The sequence below is a fragment of the Oryx dammah genome, unplaced genomic scaffold (assembly GCF_014754425.2).
Source record: "Oryx dammah isolate SB20612 unplaced genomic scaffold, SCBI_Odam_1.1 HiC_scaffold_17, whole genome shotgun sequence".
Taxonomy (NCBI): Eukaryota; Metazoa; Chordata; class Mammalia; order Artiodactyla; family Bovidae; genus Oryx; species Oryx dammah.
Genome location: NW_024070201.1, coordinates 37,788,527 through 37,816,115, shown reverse-complemented (window position 1 = coordinate 37,816,115; position 27,589 = coordinate 37,788,527). Strand labels below are relative to the sequence as shown.

Sequence of the window (27,589 nt, the reverse complement as noted above, 5' to 3'; positions counted from 1 at the left end):
GAGCACATTCATCCTTGTTTTTATGCAGTTGCAGTCATGTTGCACACACCATTTTCTATTTCCTCTCTTCACTTAACACCAGACCATAAGTATTTTTCCACCATGCAAGATATATCTTTTATAGTTACCATTTAAGCGAAAAATTTTTAAGTTGATTGATTCTAATTTACTCAAGTCTTCCATTACTTCAAACAACTTTTTTCTTTATACTCTTAGAAATAATGCTGCATTGACTATCCTCCTACCCATGACTTTTCTGGAAATAAACATGCTCATGTTGATTTTAGCAAGTTCCTTATATGTTTCTGATTGTACTATTTTGATGCAAATATTTCTCAATATGCGCTTTTTCTTTCATTTCTTGTATGTTTATGATTAAAATGTTAAACATTAATCAGTTGAATCTTTTGATCTCTTCAACTATTATTTCTCCTGTTGCTTCAAGCCTTTGAAAGGTCTTCATAGTTCATTTTTTATAGTTCCCAAGAGCTGTTGCAACCTTGGGTCTTCTTTCATTTGGTTGTTCTATGGATTAAAAAATAGATATTGACTCTTACTCATTTGAGCATATTTTGTACATGTTTAGATATAAATGATATTTAAATAACTTCTGCCTTAATTCATCATATATCAAATTGTCAGAAATACATAGGTTTTTTTTTTCCTTTGTAATATATATAGAATTATTAGGGCTAGTCATCTCCAATCAGAGGTCTTCTTTCTCAAAATATCCCCTCACATTCTTTCCATTTTATTTGCCTAAAAAGTGGTAAAATCATTTTGCAAAAGTCTGAGAAAAGTAGTGATTTTGATTTAAATTGCGTTGTCTTTGTACTTAAGTCATTGCATGCATTCCTAGCATCTTATATTCTATATCATTGTACATATATGATTTCTAGCTGTTTACTACTTGTGTATAATAATGCAGTGTACAGAGTATATAGTAATATATTGCATATAATGCTACTGATTTTTTATTTGAAAACCAAATCTGTCCCCTTTCTAAACTTTATTTAGTTCCAAGTCTACAGCAAAGTCTTTATAACTATTTTTCTCTTCTTTTCCAGCAGTTATTGTTCTTTATAATTTTTGCAATTGGTCTAATTACTTTGGTAATGGTAGTAATGGTAGTAGTATTCTTGATTTGGGCCTATCTTTGAAAGAAAAGCTTTTAGTATCATTCCATTACTGGTTCATGATTTTAAATAGGTATGCTTATCAAGTTAAGGTAGTGATTTTATTTTACTCAAAATAAAGGTTTTGTCAGTCTCTCTTTGGATATATATATTGAGATGAGTTGTATTATCTAATGTTAATAGATTTTCTTCTACTGATTTTTTTCCTGCATCCCTAGAGTAACCTTAAGATCAAATTAATCAAGTAGAATACATTAGCTCAAGTCCAGACTCATCAGTGTTTTGATACATTTAGCACAGCTTGTAAATCATCTGTTCTTTAGGAGTTTAAAGGAATTCATTAAGTCTGGTTGCCATGCTTTTGGGGGGTATTGTGAAATTTTTTTGAAATTTCCTTCTCTGTTACTGATTTAATAGAATTTCCTACCTCATTATTTCACTTGGGGTATTTCATACTTGTGTTATAAAATATCACCAAAATATTGAGTCTTGTGGGCTTCCCAGGTGGCTCAGATGATAAAGACTCTGCCTGCCATGCGGGAGACCTGGGTTCAATCCCTGGGTTGGGAAGATCCCCTGCAGAAGGGAATGGCAACCCACTCTAGTATTCTTTCCTGGAGATTCCATGGACAGAGGAGCCTGGTGAGCTACAGTCCATGGGGTCGCAAAGAGTCAACCATGACTGAGCAACTAACACACACACACACACACACACACACACACGTACTGAGTCTTTTAGTCAATTAGCTTGTAATTAGGCATAGTATTCCCGTGTAACTAGTTTGATCTTTTTGTATTTCACATGTAAGATCAGACCTGAACTCTCATCAGCTTTCACCACTAATTTAGCTCTGTGTTTATCCCACTAACTTAACTTCTGACGTCATTTTCCCTGTAAGTAGGTGTCTTACGCCTCTCAGGTTGCTCTTAGGATTACAGATAATATATGTAAAGTTCATAGCACAGTGCCTGTCCTCAATAATTAGAAGATATAACATGTTCTCTTTTCTAATATTGTCTCCTTTCTCTTTTGTTCCAAACTATATTTGCATGGGCTATTTTTCAGAGTCTCTTCAGTATTTTCAGAAGCAACCCATAAGCACTGAAGGTTGTTTTTTTTTTTTTTTAAATAAAAACACCAGCTCTGGTCCCTGGGTATCTGAGCTGGGGTTTAAGGCCAGCTCAGTAGAAGAAGGGCCAGTGCTGTGGGAAATGACATAGTTGATAAGGGGCCAGCTGGACCCTGCGTGCTGAGTGGGTGTGGATGTGCAGGCCTTATATTCAGAGTCAGTGAACACGGGCTCCAAAGCTGAGGAGAGGCCTTTCAAGGGCTCTGGGGAGTAGGAAATTGACCAACGGAGCCCCAATTGTCCTGCTGCAGCATCCAACCCCTCAGGGCCTGGAAACAGACGCTGACAAACACTCTGACCCAGACTAAACCCAGCTTTTGAATAGGACCACAAAACAGGCTTTGTTCATCCTTCTGAAATGAAGCCCAATTATGTTTGATTAATAAATGAAACTCTGTGTCCAAATAAGAGAGACACTGTAGGGAAATTATCAGAAACCACTTTGTGCAAAAAGGCCCATAAAGTTTTCAGAGGGCATTCATTTGCCTGAAGCTGTTTTCTAAGACAGAGAAAATTTCAGCCTCCAAATCCCTCTCTTGTTTCCTATCCTCTTTTTTCTTAAATATGTTTAACTCTTCTGCTTAAGATTTATCTTGGCGCCTTGGTGATGAATTTCTATGTTTATTCTGTCATTTAGAAAAAATGTACTAATAAAAACACATTGCTAATCTGTTTATATATGTCAACACACACACAAAAACAAAGCCAAAAGGTTGACAATAGTAATTAAAAGAAATTCATTAATCACTTTCAAAGTACAAAGTACTGTGACATAGGATATGAGGGAAGAATTAAGGAATAATCCCTGCCTTCAGAAGTCCTTCCATCCAGTTGAAGAAATGGCCAAATAATTGACTGGCTATAATGTAATGGAAATTGAAGTAAATGCTATCATTAGGTTATAAGCCACACTCTGGAAGAGCGCAGACCCGTTGGATGGATCTGCAAGGACTTCATGATCAGGTTGCGTTTAGATTGGATTTTGGAACATAAATAGGCTTCCTAGGAGCAGATGTTACCTCAGATACTTTTAGGAGAGCCTCCCAATGCACCCCCACCCTAGATGTCAGCAAACACAAGCAGCTATCCTCAGCTATTCTGCTGGCCACATATGTGCACACAAGCACACAAACACGTGTCTGATTCACCTGTGTTGGCTTGCCTACCCCTCATTGCATTCTCCAGTCCCACGTCCTCTCTCCTAGATGGCCGCTGGCCCTTCTCAATATGACAAATTCCAAAGTTTGGCTTAAAGCTAATCTTTTTGACGTTTTGGTTCTGTGCTCTTCCTTGAGTTTTAGCTTTGTCTTCCATGTTGTCTTGAGGGAAGAAATGTCAACTCCAAGCCTCTCCTCTTAGAGCCCCAATCCCTAGCCAGACTAACCTTACACTGAGGAAGATGCTGGAAGAACTCCCTTCATGACCATCCAGGAGTCATGGGGGTAGAGTCCAGCTTCTCCTTCACTCTCTGGCCCCAGGTGAGATGAAGGGAGAGGAAGGGGAAGCAGGTGAGATGGTATGCCATGGAATTCCATCTTCTCTGCCAATCACCAGGCTGGAAAAACTGGAGGTTGTACATTAAGTTCTAAGAGAACCTCAGAAGACTACCTCAGGATAAACCAGTCATGGTGGTTGAACCCTTGCATCATTCCCAACTGGCAGTTTTATTAAAGAAGTCAGAGTATAGTTTCAAGCCTAGCCAAACCCTCTTGTCCCTGTAACAGACTCCTTCTCAGAGTTAGGATGTGGGGGGATATGTTTTTTTAGAATGACATCACCGATAAGTAACAAAACTTAACTGGGAGTGGCTTAAACAACATGGATCTATTAGTTCAGTTCAGTCGCTCAGTCATGTCCGACTCTTTGCGACCCCATGAATCGCAGCATGCCAGGCCTCCCTGTCCATCACCAACTCCCGGAGTTCACTCAGACTCACGTCCATCGAGTCCGTGATGCCATCCAGCCATCTCATCCTCTGTCGTCCTCTTTTCCTCCTGCCCCCAATCCCTCCCAGCATCAGAGTCTTTTCCAATGAGTCAACTCTTCACATGAGGTGGCCAAAGTACTGGAGCTTCAGCTTTAGCATCATTTCTTCCAAAGAAATCCCAGGGCTGAGCTCCTTCAGAATGGACTGGTTAGATCTCCTTGCAGTCCAAGGGACTCAAGAGTCTTCTCCATCACCACAGATCAAACGCATCAATTCTTCGGTGCTCAGCCTTCTTCACAGTCCAACTCCCACATCCATACATGACTACTGGAAAAACGATAGCCTTGACTAGATGGACATTAGACGGCAAAGTAATGTCTCTGCTTTTGAATATGCTATCTAGGTTGGTCATAACTTTTCTTCTAAGGAGTAAGCGTCTTTTAATTTCATGGCTGCAGTCACCATCTGCAGTGATTTTGGAGCCCCCCAAAATAAACTTTGACACTGTTTCCACTGTTTCCTTATCTATTTCCCATGAAGTGATGGGACCAGATGCCATGATCTTCATTTTCTGAATGTTGAGCTTTAAGCCAACTTTTCCACTCTCCTCTTTCACTTTCATCAAGAGGCTTTTGAGTTCCTCTTCACTTTCTGCCATAAGGGTGGTGTCATCTGCATATCTGAGGTTACTGATATTTCTCCCAGCAATCTTGATTCCAGCTTGTGCTTCTTCCAGCCCAGCGTTTCTCATGATGTACTCTGCATAGAAGTTAAATAAGCAGAGTAGTATCTCCCTAAGTGAGGGGGCTTCTCAGGTGGCACTAGCGGTAAAGAATCTGCCTACCAGTGCAGGAGACGCAGGTTTGATCCCTGGGGCGGAAAGATCCCCTGGAGTAGGAAATGGTACCCCACTCCAGTATTTTTGCTCAGAAAATTCCGTGGGCAGAGGAGCCTGATGGGCTACAGTCCATGGGCTTCAAAGAGTCAGACATGACTGAGCGCACACACGCATAGCATACTAAGTGAGAAATCTGGAGACAGGTAGTAAAACAGGGGTTCATCAATGTCATCAGAGACTAGGACACTTACATCTTTCCACTCTGCCATTTTTTAAATTACAGCATAGTTAATTTATGATATTATATAAGTTTCAGGTGTACAACATAGTGATTCACAATTTTTAAAGCCAGTACCCTATAGTTATTATAAAATCTTGACTATATTCCCTGTACTGTACAATATATCCTTGTAGTACAACAGAGTAGTTTGTACCTATAATTGCCTACCCCTCTATTGCCCCTCCCCTTTCCCTCTTTCCACTGGTAACCACTAGTTTGTTGTCTATATTTGTGAACCTGTTTCTGTTTTATTATATTCACTAGTTTGTTTTATTTTTTTAGATTCTCCATATAAGTGATGACATATAGTATTTGTCTTTCTCTGTCTAACATTTCACTAAGCATAATACCCTCCAAGTCCACCCATGTTATTGAAAATGGCAAAACTTCATATATATATATATATAGTGGTATATGTGAAAGTGTTAGTCGCTCAGTTGTGTCTGAGTCTTTGAAGTCCCATAGACTGTAGCCCACTAGGCTCCTCTGTCCATGGAATCCTAGAGGCAAGAATACTGGAGTGGGTAGCCATTCTCTTCTCCAGGGGATCTTCCCAACCCAGGGTCTCCCACATTGCAGGCAGATTCTTTCAAACATAGTGGTATATATGTAGCATATATATATATATATAGAGAGAGAGAGAGAGAGAGAGTATATACATATATATATACACTTACCACACATCTCCTGCTTGACCACATCCAATTTACCTTGATTCATGGACCTAACATGAATGTGGTGGATGTGGTCAAGCAAGAGATGGTGAGAATAAACATCAACATCTTAGGAACCAGTGGACTAAAATGGACTGGAATGGGTGAATTTAATTCAAATGACCATTATATCTACTACTGCAGGCAAGAATCCCATAGAAGAAATGGAGTAGCCCTCATAGTCAACAAGAGTCAGAAATGCAGTACTTGGGTGCAACCTCAAAAATGACAGAATGATCTTGGTTCATTTCCAAGGCAAGCCATTCAACATCACAGGGATCCAAGTCTATGACCCTACCACCAATACTGAAGAAGCTGATCAGTTCTATGAAGACCCAGAAAACCTCCTAGAACTAACACCAAAAAAAAAAAAAAGTTTTATTCATCATTGGGGATTGGAATGCAAAAGTAGGAAATCAAGAGATACCTGGAGAAACAGGCAAGTTTGGCCTTGGAGAACAAAATGAAGTAGGGCAAAGGCTGACTGAATTCTACCAAGAGAATGCACCGGTCATAGCAAATACCCTTTTTCAACAACACAAGAGATGACTTTACACATGGACTTCACCAAACGGCCAATACTGAAATCAAATTAATTACATTCTTTGTAGCTGAAGATGGAGAAGCTGTATACAGTCAGCAAAAAAAAAGGACCTGAACCTGACTGTGGCTCAGATCATCAGCTTCTCACAACAAAATTCAGGTTTAAACTAAAGAAAGCAGGGAAAACCACTGTGCCAGCCAGGTACGACTTAAATCAAATCCCCTATGAACATGCTGCTGCTGCTGCTAAGTCACTTCAGTCGTGTCAGACTCTGTGCGACCCCATAGATGGCAGCCCACCAGGCTCCCACGTCCCTGGGATTCTCCAGGCAAGAACACTGGAGTGGGTTGCCATTTCCTTCTCCAATGCATGAAAGTGAAAAGTGAAAGTGAAGTCGCTCAGTCGTGTCCAACTCTTAGCGACCCCATGGACTGCAGCCTACCAGGCTCCTCTGTCCATGGGATTTTCTAGGCAAGAGTACTAGAGTGGGGTGCCATTGAGGTAATGAATAGATTCAAGGGATTAGAACTTGTAAGTAATATGCCTGAAGAACTATGGATGGAGGCCCATAACGTATACAGGAGGCAGTGAACAAAACCATCCCAAAGAAAAAGAATAGCAAGAAGGCAAAGTGGTTATCTGAGGAAGCCTTACAAATAGCTAAAGAAAGAAGAGAAGTAAAAAGCAAGGGAGAAAGGGAAAGATATATCCAACTAAATGCAGATTTCCAAAGAACAGCATGGAGAGACAAGAAGTCCTTCCTCAACGAACAGTGTATAAAACTAGAAGAAAACAACAGGAGGGGAAAGACTAGAGATCTTTTCTGGAAAATTGGAGATATCAAGGGAACATTTTGCCTAAAGATGGGTACAATAAAGACAAAAAACAGTAGGGACCAAGTAGATGCTGAAGAGATCAAGAAGAGATGGAAAGTATACATGGAAGAACTGTACAAAAAAGATCTAAATGAACCAGATTACTACGATGGTGTGGTCAGCCACCCAGAGCCAGATATTCTGGAGAGCGAAGTCAAACTGGCCTTAGAAAGCACAGCTGTTAATAAAGCTAGTGGATGTGACAAAATTCCAGTAGAACTATTCAAAACCCTGAAGGATGATGCCATCAAGGTGCTGCATTCAATATGTCAGCAAATCTGGAAGACCCAGCAGTGGTCACAAGACTGGAAAAGGTCAATCTTCACCCTAATTCCCAAGAAGGACAGTCCTAAAGAATGTGCTAGCATCAGACAATCACACTCATCTTCCATGCTAGTGAGGTCGTGCCTAAAATCTTGCATGCTAGGCTTCAGCATGATGCAGACCAAGAACTTCCAGATGTCTAAGCTGGGTTTAGAAAAGGGAGAGGGACCAGCGATCAAATTGCCAAGATTCGCTGGATCATAGAGAAAGCTAGGGAATTCCAGAAAAACATCTACCTCTGTTTCATCTACTAGGCCAAAATCTTTGGCTGTGGGGATCATAGTAAATTGTGGCAAGCTCTTAAAGAGATGGGAATACCAGACCGTCTTATCTGTCTCCTGAGAAAACTGTATGTAGGTCAAGAAGCAACAGTTAGAACCCTGTATGAACAACTGATTGGTGCAAGCTTGAAAAAGGAGTACTACAGGGCTGTCTGCTGTCACTCTGTTTAATCTGTACACTGAGCACATCATGAGAAATGCCAGGCTGGATAAGTTGCATGCTGGAATCAAGATAGGTGGGAGAAACATCAACAACCTCAGATACACAGATGATACCACTCTAATGGCAGAAAGTGAAGAGAAACTAAAGAGCCTCTTGATGAGGCTGAAGGAGGAGAGGGCAAGAGCCAGCTTAAAACTAAATATTAAAAAAAAAAAAACTAAGATTATGACATCTAGCCCCATTACTTCATGGCAAATGGGGGGGGGGAATGTGAAAGTAGTGACAGATTTTCCTCTTCTTGGGCTCTAAACTCACTGCGGGTGGTGACTGCAACCATGAAATCAGAAGACTTTGCTTCTTGGCAGGAAAGCTATGACAAACCTAGATAGTGTGTTGAAGAGCAAAGACATTGCTCTGCTCACAAAGGCCCATATAGTCAAGGCTTGGTCTTCCCAGTGGTCACATGGTTTTTAAGACCTGGACCATAAAGAAGGCGGAGCGCCAAAGAATTGATACCTTCAAACTGTGGTTCTGGAAAAGACTCCTGAGAGTCCCTTGGACTGCAAGGAGATCCAACCAGTCAATCTGAAGGAAAATCAACCGTGAATACTCATGGTGTGTACTGATGCTGAAGCTGAAACTCCAGTATTTTGCTCTCTGATACAAACACCTGACTCTTTGGAAAAGTCACTGATGCTGGGAAAGATTGAGGGCAGGAGAAGAGGATGTCAGGATGAGATGGCTGGATGGCATCACCAGTGCAATGGACATGAACTTGGGCAAATTTTGGGAGATGGTGAGGGACAGAGAGGCCTGGTGTGCTGCTGTCCGTGGGGTCACAAAGAGTTGGACACAACTGGGCGACTGAACAACAACCACACCATGTCCATTCATCTGTTGATGGACACTTAGATTGCTTCCATATCTTGGTTATTATAAATAATTCCATTTTTAAAGTGTCACCAATGGCTCTCTTCATAGCCACAAGGTCACTATGGCAGTTCCACACATTGTCTTCCTCATGACAACCTGGCTAATTTCTTCTGCTCAGAGTACTCTTGATCAGGTTATTCATGATTTTCAGTCAACAAATAGGCTGGTCTAAAGAGTCCAAGATGGTACCCTGCATATGTCTGGGACCTTGGAGGGGTTTTTGGAAGCCTGAGACTGTCAACTACAGTGCCTGCACATGGCCTCCAGAGTGGTGGTCTCAGGGAGTCAAACCTCTTATATGATTAGTTCGGGGTTTCCAAAAGAGTGTTCCAAAAGACAGAAAGTAGAAGCTGCCTGTTTCTTAAGGCGTGGGCTCAGAAATTGGCCAAAGATATCACAAATATCCCTATATTCAAGAGGAGGGGAGCAGACCCCCACATCTTATGTAATGGGAACAGTGGAAAACTGATGGTCATCTTGGGTCCACACATAAGATAAAACCTTAGCTATTGTAATAAAGAGACCAAATATATGCAGATTTAAATCAGATAGAAGTTTCCTTCCCTCACACATAACAGTCACAATGATGAGTAACACAACGTTGGTGGTCTGTTTCCACCAAGCTCTGCACATGGCTCCCACATCTGGGTGCAAGACAGGTACTCTAGTTGTTACTTCTTCCCAAGCAGCAGGAAATGAAGAAGGGAATGAAAACAGAGGGCAAACAGCTTCTTTTAAAAGATGATCCAGTTGGGTTTGTGGCCAATTACCTGTGTCTAGTACTTCTGGGTTACCTTGTTGAATTTCCCTCCTCCAGGGCTCTGATTAGATACCTTCTAGGAAGTTTATTTTAGAAGAGAATTCAGTCCTGTTCTATCTATTCCTGATAGAAAGGTGTAGCCTGGGATTCCCGTGAACTCAAGGTCATATACATAGCCAATCTAGCCAATCTAACATTGATGTGAGAGCAATGAATCAAGACATGTGTATTCTACTGGTATGACAATTTAGCAGCTATTTTTTGTCTTCATTGGGATTGGAGGATGAATTGGCCATATTGAAACGTTAACAACTTTCACTCACTAAGTTTCAAATGATAGTAACCAGGCTATTAGTTTACTGAACTCTGAGATCTCTATGATGAGAAAAGCGGCGCTACAAAACTACATGGCCCTTGGCATCCTTGCAGCATCTCAGGGGGGTACCTCATCCATAATTCAAACTGAATGCTGTGTTTTCATACCTGATGAATCCTTCAATGTAACACACATGGTGAACCATATGAGAAATCAGATTTCCTCCTTAAGTGACCCATTCCCTAGTCTTGATGGTCTTTTTAAAAAACTGGTTTGGTGTGGGAGGCTCACAGCTGAAATATTTACTTAGAATTCCACTAATGTTATTAGCTATATTGTTTGTAGTTTACCTGTTTTACAAGATTATTGTCTATTACCAAGTGTATGACTGAGCCTCCAATGGAAACAATGATAACTAGACTTGAAGCTGTTGATCAAATATACAGCTCGATACGTGATCAATGATTGTAATAGTGTGACTCCAGATATGGGAAGATGCAATGAGAGTGAATATTTTCCTGGACCATAACTAGAAGACAGGTATCCAGAGATCTTTGACTATGAAGACCTCATCCATTAATAGCACATTGAATGGCCTATCAGCAGAAACCTTCTTCAGAACTGGGAATGAGCCTTCCTAGCAACTCGGGACAAAATGCTCATTAAATGCCTCCCCAAATACGGCAGAATTTCTGACCACAAGGGGGCCCTGTCGACTACAAATTGGCACTTAGAGCATTGCCAGTGATGGAACAACAAGAGCATTTGCCATCTGCCTCTGGAGATTGAACCCTGTGTGCTGCACCTGTTGATCTTCAACAGCCCCCGAGGGAGTTCAGGGTGGAGAGAGGCACTCTGTGCTCCAGGGAATCTGGTGGGACAGGTATTTAGACAGTTGGATATTTTCAGAAACAGATTTTATGATCCCTACAGGGAAGCCTGACAGGCTACAGTCCATGGGGTAGCAATGAGTTGGACACAACTGAGCAACTAACACTTTCGTTTTCAATCCTTGCATCTCCTAATATCTAGAAACGTACTAAATCCCTTCATGATGACATCAGATCTTTGTGGCTACCAGAAAACCTCCTGTAAAGTGTTTGATTTCATTGAATTCCCCTTCACCAAAGTCTTATATATTGACCTTACCCCACTGCCTTTTTGGAGAAGTTTCTCAGAGCCATCTGAGGTGCTGCCTCATGGGCTGCAGTCCTCATTTTGCCCCAGATAAAACTTAACCTACAAAAAAAAAAAAAGTGATCCAAAAGTTTGTATCACATTGGCTAAATGTTAGCCACATGGCCACACCTGACTGCAAGTTATTACCATATGGAAGACGGAGGGCATGAGTTGGTTCTTTTGACTCAAGTAGAAATAGGTGATGGTGGATGAGATTCAGCTCTAAATAATAAAGTTAATATCTGGAGGTGGTTTATGAATCAGTCCTATAAGTACAGTGTGGTGTTTAGTTGCTCACTCATGTCCAACTCTTTGCGACCCCATGAACTGTAACCCACCAGGCTTCTCTGTTCATGAGATTTCTGAGGCAAGAATACTGGAGTGGGTTGCCTTTTCCTTCTCCAGAAGATTGTCCCAACCCAGGGATTGAACCCAAGTCTCCTGAATCTCCTGCATTGGCAGGTGGATTCTTTGCTGCTGAGCCACCAAGGAAGTTCATATGTGCAGAGGGTCTTCTTATCTAATCTGGGTAGTGAGTCATAGGAAACTTTGAACACACTGTAAGAATTGAGCCACTCATCCAAGCAGAAGCAAATAATGTGCAGAGACTACCCCTATGAGGAGTGGCTGCTTACATGAATCTCTCATTGCCTAGAAATGGTAATTATCAGTTGGGCTTGCTTGGTGGTGAGCCCTGTTCTTCAGAAATATCTGATATGGTATCCTGCTCAACTTCACAGAGACTACAGAAGAATTAGTTGACAAGAAATGAACTAAGTAGCTCACTAAACAGTTTATCAACCATAAATATGAAGCAGATCTAACTAGTGCTAAAGTCATTCCTATGCCTCTCCACAACCCCATCTAACCAACCAACCCCACCTCCCTAGAGTATTGGTAAAGCACTCCCTAGGGGAAGGGGACATGTGTCCAGAGTGTTCACTGGGGCTGTTTCTGCCTCCTTCCTGCTTCTGAGCAACTCACAGATCTACTTTTGCATCCTACAAAGCAGGTGGATGATTCTCTTGTTTGTATCAGAGCTGATGCCTCTGTGAGAAGAGATCTCAGTTTCTGCCCACAGTGCTCAAGTGCTCATTTCTGCCAGCACCACCACCTATTTCATAAGACTGAAAGTTCCTGTCTGCTTATAAATTGTGCTTCTGAAAATACTTGTATTTAACAAAATGTGTTCCATTAGTTTTAAAAGAGGATTGATGGCTGCCGGCTTAGGAGGGTCCTTGGGCTCAGGGCACTGCCGGCTTACACTCTCTCAAATATTTTCACAACTATTTTCAAGAAATAAATGGTCTTGTCACTGTCTCTTGCGGTACAATTATAATAATATATTTGAGGATGTATTTGAAATGGAATAAGGGTATTATGACTCTAGAATTCACTTATTTATAGTCAAATCTGTTTAGTTTCTATATATTAAAAAAAAGGGAAGAAAAAACATTTCTCTAGTTAAGAGGGAGAATAAACTGACAGAAAAACATGGGTTCTCCACTCAAAAATGCTGAGGTTTAAATCTCATCCCTGCCACTTATTAGTTCTGTAACCCTAGGCAAATATTGAGATCTATGAGTCTCCCTTTTCTCGTGTATAACAGAATGATGTAGTATAATTTCTGCAATATAGTGCTATTATGAGGGTTAAGTTAGCTAGTGTATGTAAAGCACTAAGCACAGTGCCTAATACCATTCGTAACTTCCATTTATTCTTATGTGACAGGTACTATCTAGGTCAGTGGTTGGCCCTTGGGCACGTGTTAGAAATGCAGATTCTCCCCAGGCCCCACCCCAAACCCACTGAGCCAGAAATTTGGGGGACAGCTGTCCAGCAGTCTGTTTTAACAAGCCCCCTAGTGACTCTAACACACACCACAGCTTGCAAACCCCTAGCCTAGATGTTCAAGAAATGGAAAATGTGATATTTCTCATCCACATTGCACTACAACTAGTAATTTGTGCTGAAACACACATGCCCTCTTTGGTTTTGTTTGATGATAGCCCCAGAGTCTTCCTGACTTAGTCCCATCTGTGACATGTATGGCTCTCAGAACCATTCCTTACAAGGAGATGGAAGGTAGTACTTGGGAAAGCCAATTATTTGACACTGTCCTCCCTCCTAAGTTCTCTCTTCTTCCCCCAGAGGGTCTGCTTCCTGTCTCTGTCAAGCAGTGTGTGAAATAGCTGGTGGGAACTCAGCCACTTCAGAAAGAATGAATGCTTCCTTCTTACTGTGCCGTAGCCTCAGGGGTTCATATCTCTCTGACTTGTCATCATGTGTGCCGTCTGTCCCCCTGATAAAATACGAGCTCCTTGAGGGCAGGAACCACACTGTCTTAATCATCTCTGTGTTCCCAGCACCTGGTCCACATAGTAGACACCTAATAAATGAGTGGGGAATAAGTGAGGTGTCAGTCCTGGATCAGACTGACATTTGTTCCAGGAGCATTCGTGTGCTAGGCATGGCCTGGCAGCCAATAAATTCCTGGCCCTGGTGACAAGTGGGCAACGGGATTGCCTAGGGACCTGTGAAATGTGACCCAAGCCATGCCTCCTCCATCCATCGGCTCTGTTCAGTGCCACAAGGAAGGCTGTGTGATGGTCTCAGGACAGATTAGGAACAGCCTAGCAAAGCAAACTGCAAACCCAATTGCAGGCGAGGTGGAAATGAGCTCTGTGTGTTGACAGTTTGGATAGAATAACTGTGCTGTTTCTCAACAGTGGAAGGCTGAATTCTGCTCTGGGCTGTGGGAAATGAACGAAGCACCAGGTAGGAAGGGTGGCAACTGAGCCCATCTCAGCTGAAGAGGAAGCTGCCCTCCCCTGGGGCTTTCCCTGAATCGTTCCCACCTCCTAGGGCTTTTCCTGCTGTGTGGGTGCAGAAAGTTACCCTGCTCCCAAGCCTGTCCCCAACTCACTGCCATCTGTGCTGGATGCCATTTTATCTAGCTCACATGGAAGAACCCAAATAAATACAGATTTCTTCTTCATCACATCAATTTATGGCACCTTCCTATTTCTTTCTCACTGCAATGTTCCTACCTTTTATGGTCGCGTTCAACTTTATTGAAAAACAGCAGGAAAATTCATCCTTTGCTAGAAAACTTTAACAGTTAAATTCAGACTGTGAAGGCAAAGCTATCCAAGTCCTAGCCTCTCTGCCTAATTGAAAGGATGGACAGTATGTGTCAGGCAAGGCAAGGGACCACTGTCTGAGAGCAGGCAGGCACCCCATAAGAGCTGAAGGAGTTCAAAACCAGCACAGAAGGACCCCTGAGATTTGCTTGTGAGTGGGTGATGACCAAATTCCAATCATCACAACTGGGATGTGTCCTCTACAATCAAATATATATTGTAGAGGTGCCATCTGTTTGTATAGCATTGTAGCCTAGCTGAAGGAAGATGCAGATAAGAGGGAATTTCTAGCATGGCCTCTAGAAAGACGGTGGTTAAACAGAAGGAATTTGTGAAGGTCTTCTTGCCTCAAAAGAGTAGCCAGCTGACATGATGGCTACTACAAAGCAAGTCTGTCCTTCTAATGGAGGTGAATACATTTGACTAAAAGAACTCCATGGCTCTGTCCATTAAAAACCATTCGGCTATACCCCCTTGCTTCAACTAGCTGCTTCCCAGGCAAAATTCTGTTAAGATATGTTGTTGTTCAGTTGCTCAGTCATGTCTGATTCTTTGTGAGACCGTGGACTGCAGCATGCCAGGCTTCCTTGTCCTTCACCTTCTCCTGGAGCTTGCTCAAACTCATGTGCATGGACTTGGTGATGCCATCCAACCATCTCATCCTCTGTCGTCCCCTTCTCCTCCTGCCTTCAATCTTTCCCAGCATCAGGGTCTTTTCCAATGAGTCAGTTCTTCACATCAGGTGGCCAAAGTATTGGAGCTTCAGCATCAGTGATTCCAATGAATATTGAGGACTGATTTCCTGTAGGATTGACTGGTTTGATCTCCTTGCAGTCCAAGGGACTCTCAAGTGTCTTCTCCAACACCACAGTTCCAAAGCATCAGTTCTTCGATGCTCAGCCTTCTTTATAGTCTAACTCTCACATCCACACATGACTACTGCAAAAACCATAGCTTTGACTATACGGACCTTTGTTGACAAAGTAATGTCTTAGCTTTTTAATACACTGTTGAGGTTTGTCATAGCTTTTCTACCAAGGGGAAAGTATCTTTTCATTTTGTGGCTGCAGTCACCATCTGCAGTGATTTTTGAACCCAAGAAAATAAAGTCTGTCACTGTTTTCTATTGTTTCCCCATCTATTTGCCATGAAGTGATGGGACTAGATGCCATGATCTTAGTTTTCTGAATGCTGAGTTTTAAGCTAACTTTTTCACTCTCCTCTTTTACTTTCTTCAAGAGGCTCTTTAGTTCCTCTTCACTTTCTGCCATAAGGGTGGTATCATCTGCATAACTGAGTTTATTGATAGTTCTCCTGACAATCTTGATTCCAACTTGTGCTTCATCCAGCCCGGCATTATCCATGATGTACTCTGCATATAAGTTAAATAAGCAGGGTAACAATATACAGCCTGGACGTACTCCTTTTCCAGTTTTGAAGCAGTCTGTTTTTCCATGTCCCATTCTAACTGTTGCTTTTTGACCTCTATACAGGTTTCTCAGGAGGCAGGTAAGGTGGTCTGGTATTCCCATCTCTTTAAGAATTTTCCACAGTTTGTTATGATCTACCCAGTCAAAGGCTTTAGTATAGTCAATGAAGCAGAAGTAGATGTCTTTCTGGAATTCTCTTGTTTTCTCTATGATTCAATAGATGTTGACAATTTGATCTCTGTTCCTCTGTCTTTTGTAAATCCAGCTTGAACATCTGGAATTTCTCAGTTCACATACTGTTGAAGCCTGACTTGGAGAAATTTGAGCATTACTTTGCTTATTGCCTAGTGGTTTTCCCTACTTTCTTCAATTTAAGTCTGAATTTTGCAATAAGGAGATCATGACCTGAGCCACAGTCAGCTGTTGGTCTTGTTTTTGCTGACTGTATAGAACTTCTCCATCTTTGACTGCAGAGAATGTAATCAATCTGATTTCGGTATTGACCATCTGGTGGTGTCCATGTGTAGAGTCTTCTCTTGTATTGTTGGAAGAGGGTGTTTGCTATGACCAGTGCATTCTCTTGGCAAAACTCTGTTCACCTTTGCCCTGCTTCATTCTGTACTCTAAGGTCAAACTTGTCTGTTACTCCTGGTATCTCTTGACTTCCTACATTTGCATTCCAGTCCCCTATGCTGAAAAGGACATCTTTTGGGGGTGTTCATTCTAGAAGGTCTTGTAGGTCTTCAGAGAACCATTCAACTTCAGCTTCTTTGGTATTAGTGTCTGGGGCATAGACTTGGATTACTGTGATATTGAATGGTTTGCCTTGGAAACGAACAGAGATCATTCTGTCATTTTGAGATTGCACCCAGGTACTGCATTTCAGACTTTTTGTTGACTATGAGGGCTACTCCATTTGTTCTAAGGGATTCTTGCCCACAGTAGTAGATATAATGATCGTATGGATTAAATTCCCCCATTCCAGTCCATTTTAGTTCATTGATTCCTAAAACGTTGATGTTCACTCTTTGTCATCTCCTGTTTGACCACTTCCAATTTACCTTGATTCTTGGACCTAACATTCCAAGTTCCTATGCAATATTGTTCTTTACAGCATCAGACTTTATTTTCACCACCAGACACATCCACAACTGGACATTGTTTCCACTTTAGCTCTGCCTTTTCCTTCCTTCTGGAGCTATTTTTCCACTCTTCTCCAGTAGTATATTGGGCACCTACTGACCTGGGTCATCAGATATGCAGATGACACCTCCCTAATGGCAGAAAGCAAAGAGAAACTAAAGAACCTCTTTATGAAAGTGAAATTAGTAGAGTGAAAAAGCTAGCTTAAAACTCAACATTCAGAAAATGAAGATCATGGCATCTGATCCCATCAGTTCAGTTCAGTCGCTCAGTTGTGTCCGACTCTTTGCGACCCCATGAATCACAGCATGCTAGGCCTCCCTGTCTGTCACCAACTCCCAGAGTTCACTCAAACTCATGTCCATCGAGTCAGTGATGCCATCCAGCCATCTCATCCTCTGTCGTCCCCTTCTCCTCCTGCCCCCATTCCCTCCCAGCATCACAGTCTTTTCCAATGTGCCAACTCTGCATGAGGTGGCCAAAGTATTGGAGTTTCAGCTTTAGCATCATTCCTTCCAAAGTACACCCAGGACTGATCTCCTTTAGAATGAACTGGTTGGATCTCCTTGCAGTCCAAGGGACTCTCAAGAGTCTTCTCCAACACCACAGTTCAAAAGCATCAATTCTTCAGCACTCAGCTTTCTTCACAGTCCAACTCTCACATCTATACATGACTACTGAAAAAACCATAGCCTTGACTAGATGGACCTTTGTTGGCAAAGTAATGTCTCTGCTTTTTAATATGCTTTTCCTTACCCTACTGCTCTCCACCCGGGTGCCCTTTCCCAATAAAATCTCTTGCTTTGTCAGCACATGTGTCTCCTCAGACAATTCATTTCCTAGTGTTAGACAAGAGCCCAGTTTCAGGCCCTGGAAGGGGTCCGCCTTCCTGCAACAAATGGCAACTCTGGCGGGGACTCTTCTTCGCTGAGACTGACATCCTGACCACTCGGGGTACTCAGGGGCTGGCTTGCCTGCCAATAGACCAGACCCAGCAGCCGCAACTGGGACCCTTTTGTCCCTGGTCTCCTCCTGACATGGACAACTGGCCAGAATGCCCCAACTGGTAAGGAACAAGAGACTTTATTGACCTCTCTCCCCTTCCCTCTCTCTTTCCTCTCCTTAACCCTTCCTATCCTTCCCTGTTTTTCTAGTCCCCTGGTCCTGGATGCAGGAATCTGGTCGAAGGGCCCTCAGCCTGAACTGAGGATTGGAGACTGATCACCTCCTCTTGGCAGAGAACTCGAATTATGGTTCTGGTCTGGTCTGATTTCTGGTAGGGCTGAGTTCCAGTCTTCCCTTCTCTGGAGGCCCAGGGGAAAGTCCCATAATGCCTGGGTATCTGTAGGTGGCAGGAGTCATCTGTAAGGACACCCCTTTTGCCCCGCCCCCCCCCATCTCCCACCTCCTCCCCCTCTTCTTTCAGCCTGGCTTCCTTTCCTCTCTTGAAATCTTTGATGTTAGTACTTGGATCTGAAGTTCTGTCTCTCTATAGGAGGTTTTCTGGGAGACTGTATTCTTGTATTTAAGGGCTTCCCTGGTGGTGCAGAGGTTAAAGCGTCTGCCTGCAAGGTGGGAGACCTAGGTTCGATCCCTGGGTTGGGAAGATCCCCTGCAGAAGGAAATGGCAACCCACTCCACTATTTTTGCTGGAGAATCCCATGGACGGAGGAGCTTGGTGGGCTACAGTCCACAGGTCGCAAAGAGTCGGACACGACTGAGAGACTTCACTTACACTTTCTTTCACTTAGGTTGGTCATAACTCTCCTTCCAAGGAGTAAGCATCTTTTAATTTCATGGCTGCAATCACCATCTGCAGTGATTTTGGAGCCCCCAAAAATAAAGTCTGACACTGTTTCCACTGTTTCCCCATCTATTTCCCATGAAGTGATGGGACCAGATGCCATGATCTTCGTTTTCTGAATGTTGAGCTTTAAGCCCACTTTTTCACTCTCCTCTTTCACTTTCATCAAGAGGCTTTTTACTTCCTCTTCAGCTTCTGTCATAAGGGTGATGTCATCTGCATATATAAGGTTATTGATACTTCTCCCGGCAATCTTGATTCCAGCTTGTGCTTCTTCCAGCCCAGCGTTTCTCATGATGTACTCTGCATAGAAGTTAAACAGCAGGGTGACAATACACAGCCTTGACATACTCCTTTTCCTATTTGGAACCAGTCTGTTGTTCCATGTCCAGTTCTAACTGTTGCTACCTGACCTGCATACAGGTTTCTCAAGAGGCAGGTCAGGTGGTCTGGTATTCCCATCTCTTTCAGAATTTTCCACAGTTTATTGTGATCCACACAGTCAAAGGCTTTGGCATAGTCAATAAAGCAGAAATAGATGTTTTTCTAGAACTCTCTTGTTTTTTCGATGATCCAGAGGATGTTGGCAATTTGATCTCTGGTTCCTCTGCCTTTTCTAAAACCATCTTGAACATCTGGAAGTTCACAGTTCACATATTGCTGAAGCCTGGCTTGGAGAATTTTGAGCACTACTTTACTAGTGTGTGAGATGAGTGCAGTTGTGCAGTAGTTTGAGCATCCTTTGGCATTGCCTTTCTTTAGGATTGGAATGAAAACTGACCTTTTCCAGTCCTGTGGCCACTGCTGAGTTTTCCAAATTTGCTGGCATGTTGAGTGCACCACTTTCACAGCATCATCTTTCAGGATTTGAAATAGCTCAACTGGAATTCCATCACCTCCACTAGCATGGCAAATAGATGGGAAAACAATGGAAACAGTGAGAAACTTTATTTTCTTGAGCTCCAAAATCATTGCAGATGGTGACTGAAGCCATGAAATTAAAAGACACTCCTTATAAGAAAAGCTATGACCAACCTAGACAGCATGTTAAAAAGCAGAGACATTAGTTTGCCAGCAAAGGTCCATCTAGTCTAAGCTATGATTTTTCCAGTAGTCATGCATGGATGTGAGATATGGACCATAAAGAAAGCTGAGCACCAAAGAACTGATGCTTTTGAACTGTGGTGTTGGAGAAGACTTTTGAGAATTGCTTGGACCACAAGGAGATTAAACCAGTCAATCCTAAAGAAAATCAGTCCTGAATATTCATTAGAAGGACTGATGCTGAAGCTGAAACTCCAGTACTTGGACACCTGATGTGAATAACTGATTCATTGAAAAAGACCCTGATGCTGGGAAAATTGAAGGCAGGAAGAGAAGAGGACAGAGGATGAAATGGTTGGATGGCATCACCAACTCTATGGACATGAGTTTGAGCAAGCTCCAGGAGTTGGTGATGGACAGGGAATCTTGACATGCTGCAGTTCATGTGGTTTCAAAGAGTTGGACACAACTGATCAACTGAATTGAACTCACCTGGGAACTTCATCTTTCAGTGTCATATCTTTTTTCCTTTTCATATTCTGTTAAGATTATGGCTTCTCAAAAAGACATGACAACACATGGATGTTGTGCTACCAAAGCACTCATGTGTCTGTGTGTATGTGAATTGTGTCTGACTCTTTGCAGCCCCATGGATTGTAGCCAGACAGACTCCTCTATCCTTGGAATTCTCCAGACAAGAATACTGGAGAGGGTTGCCATTCCCTTCTCCAGGGAATCTTCCTGACCCAGGGCTGGTGTCTCAGACCTAAGCCCTCATAGATACATAAAGTCCATTTGACTGTCCTATTTCTCACTGTTGAGTATTTCTTCTACATCCTGACAATTTGGGTAGTAGGAACCATTTCTTCTGGTTGATACCCTCTGCACATACAACCAAAATCAAAGTGCTGGGCCAGGAAAGGAGAGGTATATGTTGGACATGGTCCAGCCAACATCCTAGGTGACAAAGCTCTTGAATTCCGCTATGGGAAGGTGATTGTTCTTCTGCATCTCTGTCTTCAGAAGGCAGTATAAAAGTTAAATAACAATGATAGTCTTTTTTATTATTACCTTCACAAAGGTGACACTGTTAGGTTGTTTTAAGCACTCTTTTGAAGTGATTTTGCTCCCCAAATTTTCTAATTTTTGTTCATTATATATTTGAAAAGGATTTTAAATTGCCTGGGATAGAAAATGAAAACATAACAAGCTATACACTCTGACCTTAAAAACATCTATAATATAACATCATAAAATATAATTAGAATTCCATTTCAATATCACATTACAGATCTATGACTTAAAGGTAATTTCTGTCATCTGAATATGATGGTGAGCTGATGGCTGAATTAGATTTTCAAGATAAAAACAATTCATCCTGCATTAGGAGTTATTACTTTAATTGAATAATATCTGGATCATGCCAGTGGTGGTAATGTTAATGTTATTACCCATTATCTTGGTGATGTTCACCCTACTGTTTCCAGAGGAAATATAGCCCATTAAATGGAGAGAAGGATTAAAATAGAAAAAAAAGCTACAAGCTTTTCATGGCTCATTATGCCAAGGTCAGGACAAAGGAATGGCCCTGACCTCAAAACAGGACAGAGGATCTGGCCTGGGCTAAATACTTGAATTGCAAGAGAAGTTCTTTCCGCCATGGATGAGTCCTTTCAACTTTCAATGTTTGCAATAACCTATCTTTATTAAAATTAGTATTAATTAATTAAGTCCTTTATTCACTTACCCATTCATTCCTTTAACCAGCTCATAATCTACCAACATATTTTGTGCACCTTCATGAAACCATGAATGGTGTCAGACCATGAAGAACTGAAGATGATTTAGTCAAGGAGGGAGGGCTAAGTATTATTGGAGCCTATTGTATCTCAGACAATACAGTGGAATCTTCCAGACAATATCTGATTTATTCTCCATTGCAACTCAAAAGTAGATAGAGTCACTGTACTCACTTTATATATGAATAAACTGAGGATCAGACGGGCAAAATGACTTGCCAAAAACTTCACAGCTAGGAAAAAAGAATTGGAATTCAAACCTAGGCCTGTCACATTTCAAGACCTAAGCTGTTTTCCCTGCACTGAGAATTTGGACATAGAACAAAAACCCACTTTTTAAAAATTACAATGCAGTGTGATAAATGATGCAACTGATATACAATATATATAGCAGGACAACCATGGTGGAGAAATCCAGATCCCACTCTGGGGAGACCTCCTGACACTTTCAAGCAGTGGGAAATATCTGGATGGTCCTAATATGTCCTCCAGAGCTCCTTTACATCTGTAACCTCATCACACAACTCTCCCTCCATCTCCCCCTACTGAAAAACCTGGTCTCTAAGTGTGCCTTTCCATCCTCCCAAGGGAAGAGCATTTGTCCCTCTGCACCCTACATAACTCAAAGCAGAAGGACAGGTCAGGCTTTATCTTGTTTCCATCACCTCCTCACATCCCACCTTATGGAAAAAACCATGCTCCTTTAAGGCTTCTCACACCCAGCCTCTGTCCCCCTGGTCTCTGCTACCTATCAACCTTCTGGTCACTGCCAGTCCTCATTGAAGATTTTGGCCTTGAGATCACTGTCTTCTCCAACCCAAGTCAGCAGTTTTTGCTGGGACTAAGATTACTTTCAGCTGCAATGAGAACTGGAGTTATATTGGCCTCATAAGATATTTTATTACCCTGTGAAATCCATCAGGAACTCAGTAGCAGGTGATACAATGGACTAAACTCAAAAGGAATACGTCTGGCAAAGCTTTATGTAAGCACTCAAAAAAAAAAAAAAATCTTTTCAAAGCACATTTTCCTCATAACATTCCAATCTCTTCCTTGTTCAGGCCCTGTATCATTCTCTCTGTCACCATCATAACCCAGATCCCATCGAACTATGACAGATGACACAGGCCTTATGTGAAGAGACAGCAGACCTGTTTAGGAAATCTGTGTCCTCAGAAATTGCACCTTATCATCTTCTTGCAGTGCCTTAGTGTCTTGAGACACACAGCAAAGATCCCCACATGCCATTTCATTGACCACAATCATTTTGAGAACATTTAGAAACCTTTTGTGCCCCACCCAGAGATTTGAATCCAGTAGCTCTGAGGCCGGACTTGAACATCAGTAGACTGGGAAAGTCTTCAGTGAATTCTGAAGCACAACCAGTTCGGGGAGCACTGACACACAGCCCTTGCTCATGGATCTATATCTTGACACCCAGTGAGTGTCTTGAGTTCTTCCTCCCTCATATTCACCATCATTAGGTCAGAAAAATACCACTGGCTCCAGCTTAGGGCTGCCCGCTGCCACCAAGGATGGGCTAGTAAATGATTAGCAGTTGGTTCTTTGGAGAAAGAGAAAACCCTGGTTTGTAGTGTTTGCCAGTTTCCATGGTGTAAATACTCCCAGTGCAGCCAATATCAAGCTACTGGTGTGATGTTGCTGAACACAGAGTTGGAAAGAGATGTACATAATCAACTCTCATGAGTCAGATAAATCTGATCCATTATTATACCACCAGCCTTTACTTATCCCTCAAAATCAAACAAACTACCACCCAAGATGTAGGGGTCCCACTCAGATCCTCCAACACAGCCAGGGCCACTCGAAAGTCATTACCTCCATTTTTTATAAAAGCTCTTGGTGTATTAGAAAGTGGAGAAGATACTATAACAGGATTGACAAAATTGGAGTATTGCTTTAATACAAAATTTCATGCAATGGAACTGTGTTAATCTCAAGATAATTTACAAGAGTTATAAAAATATTCATTTGTACTTCACCATCAATAGGGTCAGTCAGTAGTGGGAAATGTTAAAAGTTTTAAGAAGAGCTTCTTCATTCAGTTCTATTGGTGTTATCTCTGTAACTCTGAAGATCATGCCAGACTCTATAATCTGAGGCTTTTGTGAATGTGAAAATTAAGTGAGTTCCCTCGGTCCTGTCTCCACTTTCACCTCCAGTCCCCTAGCCTGCCAACTCCCCATCCCAATCTGTGTAGATGCTGGACACAGTTTTTTCCCTTCTACTTTCTGTTCTTTGCTTCTCAAGAATCTCTCACTGTTTGCAGATGACATGATCCTCTACATAGAAAACCCTAAAGGCTCCACCAGAAAATTACTAGAGTAATCACTGAATATAGTAAAGTTGCAGGATATAAAATCAACACACAGAAATCCCTTGCATTCCTATACACTAATAATGAGAAAGTAGAAAAAGAAATTAAGGAAACAATTCCATTCACCATTGAAACGAAAGGAATAAAATACTTAGGAATATATCTACCTAAAGAAACTAAAGACCTATATATAGAAAACTATAAAACACTGATGAAAGAAATCAAAGAAGACACTAATAGATGGAGAAATATACCATGTTCATGGATCAGAAGAATCAATATAGTGAAAATGAGTATACTACCCAAAGCAATCTACAGATTCAATGCAATCCCTATCAAGCTACCAGCAGTATTTTTCACAGAACTAGAACAAATAATTTCAAGATTTGTATGGAAATACAAAAAACCTCGAATAGCCAAAGCAATCTTGAGAAAGAAGAATGGAACTGGAGGAATCAACTTGCTTGACTTCAGGCTCTACTACAAAGCCACAGTCATCAAGACAGTATGGTACTGGCACAAAGACAGAAATATCTATCAATGGAACAGAATAGAAAGCCCAGAGATAAATCCACACACATATGGACACCTTATCTTTGACAAAGGAGGCAAGAATATACAATGGAGTAAAGACAATCTCTTTAACAAGTGGTGCTGGGAAAACTGGTCAACCACTTGTAAAAGAATGAAACTAGATCACTTTCTAACACCACACACAAAAATAAACTCAAAATGGATTAAAGATCTAAATGTAAGACCAGAAACTATAAAACTCCTAGAGGAGAACATAGGCAAAACACTCTGACATAAATCACAGCAGGATCCTCTATGATCCACCTCCCAGAATTCTGGAAATAAAAGCAAAAATAAACAAATGGGACCTAATTAAAATTAAAAGCTTCTGCACAACAAAGGAAAATATAAGCAAGGTGAAAAGACAGCCTTCTGAATGGGATAAAATAATAGCAAATGAAGCAACTGACAAACAACTAATCTCAAAAATATACAAGCAACTTATGCAGCTCAATTCCAGGAAAATAAACGACCCAATCAAAAAATGGGCCAAAGAACTAAAGAGACATTTCTCCAAAGAAGACATACGGATGACTAACAAACACATGAAAAGATGCTCAACATCACTCATTATTAGAGAAATGCAAATCAAGACCACAATGAGGTACCACTTCACACCAGTCAGAATGGCTGCGATCAAAAAGTCTGCAAGCAATAAATGCTGGAGAGAGTGTGGAGAAAAGGGAACCCTCTTGCACTGTTGGTGGGAATGCAAACTAGTACAGCCACTATGGAGAACAGTGTGGAGATTCCTTAAAAAATTGCAAATAGAACTGCCTTATGACCCAGCAATCCCACTGCTGGGCATACACACCGAGGAAACCAGAATTGAAAGAGACATGTGTACTGTTTATAATAGCCAGGACATGGAAACAACCTAGATGTCCATCAGCAGATGAATGGATAAGAAAGCTGTGGTACATATACACAATGGAGTATTACTCAGCCATTAAAAAGAATACATTTGAATCAGTTCTAATGAGGTGGATGAAACTGGAGCCGATTATACAGACTGAAGTAAGCCAGAAAGAAAAACACCAATACAGTATACTAACACATATATATGGAATTTAGAAAGATGGTAATGATGACCCTGTATGCGAGACAGCAAAAGAGACACAGATGTGTAGAGCGGACTTTTGGACTCTGAGGGAGAGGGAGAGGGTGGGATGATTTGGGAGAATGGCATTGAAACATGTATACTATCATGTAAGAAATGAATCACCAGTCTATGTTTGATACAGGATACAGGATGCTTGGGGCTGGTGCACGGAGATGATCCAGAGAGATGATATGGGGTGGGAGGTGGGAGGGGCGTTCATTTTGGGAACTCATGTACACCCGTGGTGGATTCATGTCAATGTATGGCAAAACCAATACAGTATGGTAAAGTAAAATAAATTAAAAATTAAAAAAAAAAAAAAGAATTTTTAAAGCCAGCCAAGAATTCCCTCCTTTCTGCAAAGGAGGAAAAATAGTTTTCACTCTACCTTTCTAGGTTCTTGGCTGAGACTCCCCCTTTACATAATAAAAGACAGATTAGCCGGGGAGGGTGGGGACCAATTTTAATTACATACATGGGTATACATGTACTTACATAACGAGCGCCCCAGAAAGACTTGAGACTCAAAAGGCAGCCAGGTAATTGAGGCTTATATATTTATTATCCTGAGCCAAGGAAAAGGATAAGGGTCTGGGGCCTTCAAAGGGGAGAGAGACAGCTCACAGGAAGATGAGAAGAGGGAGAGGTACAGTAAACAGAATCTGTGCTGCCATGCACATCAGTCCTCGGGTGGAAAAGTGATCTCTAGTAATAGCGCTCTTCCCTTTCTAATGTAAATTTCTCTTACAAAAGGGTAACCTCTACTCTGTTTTCAAAGCTTCTCCTGTGTCTGTGGTTTCTCAAAATAATGAGCTCAAAATAATCCTTATGCCAGAGAGGCATATTTCAGGGTAGCATATTCTGTTTCACTTTACCTGCCACTTGACTATCTGGATCACAAAAGAGCTAGGTGACAAGGATTAAACGTAACAAAAAAAGACCGGGAAGACCAGCTCCCTTCTGCACACTGAGGATCCGCAGTTAGTTACAAATGATGGGCTCTGTTTTCTGGCTCCAGTCCAGCAAGAGATCTGGCAGAGAAGAGCTTTTTTCTGGGTGTCATTTGCCTTATTTCTCTGAGCCGCTTGTGGCAGGAATATTATAAGCAAATTAAGTTTTGATCAGTTGAAGCCTATCTAAAGGCTCTAGAAGCTGCTGCTTATTCATTCATTAAACAAATATTTATTATCTTCTTGTGCCAAATCTTGGGTTAGAGAAGCAGGTAGAGGGATATACCAATGAAAGACAATCCTGAATATTCACTGGAAGGACTGATGCTGATGCTGAAGCTCCAGTACTTTGGCCACCTGATGTGAAGACCCAACTCTTTGGAAAATTCCCTGATGCCAGAAAAGATTGAGGGCAAGAAGAGAAGGGGGTGACAGAGGATGAGATGGTTGGATGGCATCACTGACTCAATGGATGTGAGTTTGAGCAAACTCAGGGAGATGGTAAAGAACAGGGAAGACTGGCGTGCTGCAGTTCGTGGGGTCACAAAGAGTCAGACACGACTGAGCGACTAAACAACAAGACACAGCTGCAACCCCTGGAGGCATTGGAAGTGGGGGGAAGGGATACTTGATATGGACAAGGGTAACTGCAGGCTGAAGCGACTTAGCACACACGCAGGCCTGCAAATGCAGTTCAGTGAGGTAGGTCCCATGACTGAGGTCAACATAGGATACCATGGAAGCACAGAGAAGGAGCAGTTACAACAAACAAAAGCCTTGAGCTCCATTCTAATGGACAAGGAGGCATTATCCAGGTGAGAAAGGGCTAAAGACACCTCAGGGAGATGGTTGTTTATGCAAAGG

General features: G+C 41.8%; 1 protein-coding gene and 1 long non-coding RNA gene across 2 annotated transcripts in view; one reads left to right on the top strand and one right to left on the bottom strand.

Annotated features, from left to right (window-relative positions):
- The window catches only part of SPON1 (spondin 1), a 314,010-nt gene that overhangs the window by 237,556 nt on the left and 48,865 nt on the right, over positions 1 to 27,589 (top strand). The gene's annotated exons all lie outside the window — the stretch shown is intronic.
- Positions 8,733 to 27,084, bottom strand: LOC120876432. The gene is made up of 3 exons (XR_005724172.1): positions 27,039 to 27,084; positions 20,464 to 20,468; positions 8,733 to 8,820 (listed from the first exon to the last, which is right to left on the bottom strand). It is a non-coding gene; the product is annotated as an uncharacterized LOC120876432 (long non-coding RNA).